The following is a 5,171-nucleotide window of genomic DNA, read 5'->3' on the forward strand; positions in this document are numbered from 1 at the left end:
TCCGCCACCACACGGCACTGCTGGCCTCAGAGCGCGGCGCTTCCAAGCGGCGCAGCGCGTTTCAGCGCGTTCATCTCAGAGCTGGAAAGGCACATCAAAGCATTTCTGACTCAGGCTTTGTTTTCACTGCTAGATGTTATTTTTACAATGTATTTTCGGAAGTCATTAGTGGAAGATAGATACATTTAATTAAAAATTTCAGCATTACTTTTATTGGAATTCTGAAGTCTGTGCTGACAACGGCAGAAAAGCTCAATACCACGAGTGACAGAACGCTTCAGAAGTGCCTCTCACAGAAGTGCCTCAGATCCAGCCCTGTGTGCCGCCATGCAATGGAAACATCGCGTTACACGCTTCTGGAGCTTCCTGCCACAACAGCCACTGCAGCAAGGTCACCTAGAAGTAAAGCTGCTTTTTATACTGCCTTTTGAAAAAGGAAGCTACATTAAAAGGAAATATTAGCACTGAATTTTTTTTAGATTCCTCAGCTATTTCCTTTGTGCTTTCTGACACGCCGGAGCACTGCACCCAGCTGAAACGCAGCGCTGAGCGACCAAACAGAAACCGCCTAGCTTCTCCACCAAAATCCAATCTAAACCTTACAAGAAAAGTTGAACCTTCACTTTCCTAAATTTTATTTTAGGAAAAACACAGACTGAAAATGGATTACCCGCACAGCCTTTATTTGAATCAGAAAATAAAGCACGAGGCTTTGGTATAACAGGAGTTTCCAAGCATGAACACAGGCATCACTTGGAACTCGTCGCAGTTTGGCACAGGGGCATCACTGCGCCCTCGTTCAACTGCTCCCACCAGTAAAATAGGAAGCAATAGTCCGCAGCCTCATGAGGCACACCGGGACACACAACCCACACAGAGGAGAGCTGTGATAAACCTCCCTCCCTCTTAGCAGTTTGACTAAGCCAGGTTTAGGTGTCAAACCACCTAAAAAGGACAGGGAACAATGGCATTTTGGTCCACGATTGGCTTTCCTTCATGAAGCTGGAAAAGAAAAAAATATGTAGACTGAATCTGGAATCTTTCCAGCTATCAAGTTCTAAATATTTTAAGATGATCTGAAACAGAATCTTGGTGCCACAGATGAGGAAAAGCCATTAAAGAGCTGAGCCTGACAGTTGCAGTAAGAGAGTACAAGCCCCTGTGCGTCCTGAATTCAGGACAGAAGTAATCTTGTGTTCCCAGTACTGCTGACACTAGAAAAGCCAATCAGGAGCAAATAACAAACATAACATCCAGAACAAAAACCTCCAGTGCCATTCTTAACACCATAAAAATACACCTACATTTTCCATTTCAAACAGTTTATTGGAACTTCTTCATTAGGCTGTAATACACAGCTGTATTACAGAGACTGAAAATACACACAGCACCGCTACTTCCTCAGCATCACCAGCTAAAGACCAACAGGCATCTCCCTCTGAAACTATAAACATGCACTGCACCACCTTCTAACAAGTCTTAATTCAGTGAAAGTACCTCGTAACTAAGCCTTCTGAAGAACAGGGAACTTTGAAAATAGTTTATAGACATTGCCCTTAAAAAAATAGTAATAAAATAACATTTTCAAACAGTTAACTAAGGGTTTGTACCATCAACAAATGCCTATTTCCCAACTTAAACAAGGAATGATCATCAAACCACCCTGCTGCTTTTCAGCAGCTGATGAATGGACTCAGGTAACATCTGCTGCATGTGGACCATTCCTGTGTCTGTTCTGCAGGTACATCTGCACACAGAACAGCAGCTCTGTAGAAATACTTTACATACACAGGTTTAGAAAGTAAGACCAAAGCTCCTTCAGGTTTATGTTAGGGAGACATGAAATGGCACCTCTGTGCTCCAGCACAGTGCCACAGCCTGCTTCGCTTCTCAGCTCCTCCGGAAATTTTTTTCAGACTAGTTGCACAAAAAAAATTCCACCTTCTGCACAGCCTGGTCCTCCTTGCAGCAAAGGATTCAGAACTTACACAAAATACTTTGAAATTCCTTAAAATACGAACTTATCACTACTAGTGGTTTCTTAACAAGCTCAGATGGAAAACAATGAAGAACACAAAGCCAGTGCATGCAGCGAGCACTTCTTTGGGTCTGCAATCCTGTATAGATTTCAAATGCCACAAGAGAAGCAACAAGAGGAGGGAAGATCTGCTTTAACGTGATGCCTTTTAATGAAAGTTAAGGGAACATTCCTAATGGCATTCAGTTTTTATACAAGCTTTCTTAACTGAAAGTAATCATATCTCAAACTACACATGGGGAGACTAAACCAAAACCTAAACCATAAGAGGCTTCTTCCATTATAGTGTATCATAATTGTTTAAGTTACCGCATGTTTATTCTGGATTTATATTTTTATTCTATCTGACAGTCTTTAAAACAGCCTACATTTAACTGGGTTAGGCAGTAAGGTTTCTTTGCTAAGTGTAGAAGAGCCATTTCTGTGATTCTGTGATTTCACCACTGCATCAGCCTTCCCATGACTTCAGTTGTAACACATTAAAAAACACTATAAAATTACAGTACATAAAATTGAATGTGAACATTTCCAAAGAAAAGAGACCATTTTATTTCACAAATTCCTGGATACGTCTGAAATAAGAGAACTCCACTAAAACACAGCCCAGCCTCTTGGTGCTACAGCAGTCTAATTCCATCCAGACCACTGAAAGTTTTGAAAAATGTATTCATAACTACTATATATGAAACATCTTAATTGATTTTGAATGCATTGTACAAGAAATGGGATCTAATCTCACATGCCCAGTCAATCGCTTCTTTCTGCACCAGCTGAAACCTTCAAGCAGTCTTCAAAGGTGGCTCAACACAGAGTGCTGCAGTAGCTGAAGTGTCAGAATTGAGCACAGATGGGCAAAACTGGCACTAGTTTGGAAAAATGCATTCAGTCAGTCAGCCCTTGGTTAATTCATAAAACTCTGCTTGCCATTCATTGTAGGCCCAGAGAAACATGGACACAAAAGCAGATTTTGGCTAAAGCATCATTTATAACAATAAACAAGAGTAGACAAGAACAAACTGGTCCGCACTGATTTTGGTTGTTTTCAGTATGATTAGCATTCTCTCAGTTTGTTGTTCATCTGTCTTAAAATGAATGAAAAGATTGTCTGTAAGTTTTGGTGAAAGATGGCTACATTTTCTTTCTCTGTAAAAGAAGGAATAAACCTTGAAAACATTTGTCCTCTCCCCCACAGAAAACAAAACAGAACAACTCTCAACTCAAAACAAACACAACTCCCCTCCCCTACTCAAAGAGGACGATAACATCAGACGGCATTCTGGCTCCCTCAATGCTGAATCTAAAGGTCCTGCAAGTAGCAGGGCAGACACAGAATGCAAAGGCTCAAAAACACACTATCATCACTAAAATGACATGCGCTATGTTCCTCACATTCTGATTAATTATAAACTTAATTTTCAAATGAGTGATCAAAGACATAACAAGTCGATAGCCCAATAAGTACGTGATTACCCAGTGATGACACAGAAGCAAGCAGCTACAAGAGGGATGGAAGTACCACCACCGACTCAGAATTCACTTAGCAGCAGAAAGCTGCCCCTGGAAGATTCTTTTGAGAACAGACACTTTTCCACCCCGAAGATCACTGCCAGGCGAGGCGAGGCAGAGGAAACTACGCATCAAAAAGAAACCAAATTGAGACCCCCAAGCTGAGGTTAATAAATGAGTGTGAAAACTTCTGACAAAAAGTAGACATTACTATCTCATGCTTGTCTCACTGCTTCATTCACTAGTTGATACAGAGTTAAAAAAAAAATTGCACTGGTTAAAGAGAAGCACTCAATAAACTGATTAAAATATTGCAAATAGAGTCCATCATCGAAACTACCCAATGACCACAACAGTCAAAACTGCATTCGATGTAGATTGTCCCTGCAACTCCAATATTATAGCATCTCAAAAACCAGAGCAGCTTCCTTCCTGTCAGGAGAGGATTCCTCCCACATACCTTTCTGTAATTATTCCATAAAATGTGCAGAAAAATACTTCTGTTTAAAAAGCTCAAGTTCTTAACTCTTAACAGATGTTGGCAAGCCCGGTTCCACAATATACATAACAAAGCAAACGACAAAGCCTTGGGCCTTTTAACACCAGTACACAAAGAAACATATTCTAGCAATACTGGGAAAATAATCAGTACCATGCCTTTAAAGCCTACGGAGAAAATGACCTATGATTCAAGATAAGGCAGTGTGTGGGGGGATACACTGGCCAAGCAACTACCCTGCCTAAAACATACATGAAAAATCTGTATCATTTTAAAGTCAATAGGCAAAACTTTTTTTCCTTAAATAAATTTCATTCACAGCAGTTTTTAAATAAAAGTAAAACAGAGCAGCTTATTTCCACGCAGCTAAGCTGCCGTCTCTCCGCAGCTTGTCCAAAGCCAAGCGTCACCATCAGGGATACATGGCTCAGGCAGGTGAACAAAACCCAGGGCTCGGAACCAGCCCCATGGTTTGGCCCAGAGCTGGACTGAGCCCTCAGAGAAATGCCTTTGGTGCCATGAGGGACCCGCTCACAGCACAGCCAAATGAGACACACCAGAAACCGACCGCTCAGACTCAACCCAGCTCCCACTTACGTGTCAGGAAAGCATCCTGGGAGTAAAAATGCCAAGCTTAAGCAGCAGGCTTAGCCTCGCTGGGAAGTCACGCCACCTAATCCCAGTAAGCGGTTTCTTCATGTGGATCAGAGACACAAAGTCCAAGGCCCACAGATCTCTCCCGCTTCCATTCAGAAAACCCTTCTCCCAGCTGCCGGCACTGGCTTTCATAAACAGAAGCAAATATCCATCGCCGCAGCTCGGGGAGCTGCTCCATCCCGCAGAACAGCTCCCAGCACCGGGGGTGAAATTTCACACCAACATTCACCGTTAAGCGATGGGGAAGAAGGCAGAATTGCCTGAGCGGCTATCCAGCCGCTCTCCTTACGCTCGTTTTTGAGGCTTTACTCCTTTCTGACGAGCAAGAAGGCGGAAAGCACAGAATCCCGATGACAGCCACAAAAGACGAGCGCGTTTCTGGGAGCGGTGAGAGCGGAGCCGAGGCAGAAGCGGGCATCTCGGCCCCGCCGGCTCTCCGCGGGCAGCGGCTGAGGCGGTTCCAGGCCGAGG

The sequence above is a fragment of the Meleagris gallopavo genome, chromosome 21 (genome assembly GCF_000146605.3).
Source record: "Meleagris gallopavo isolate NT-WF06-2002-E0010 breed Aviagen turkey brand Nicholas breeding stock chromosome 21, Turkey_5.1, whole genome shotgun sequence".
NCBI classification, from domain to species: Eukaryota; Metazoa; Chordata; class Aves; order Galliformes; family Phasianidae; genus Meleagris; species Meleagris gallopavo.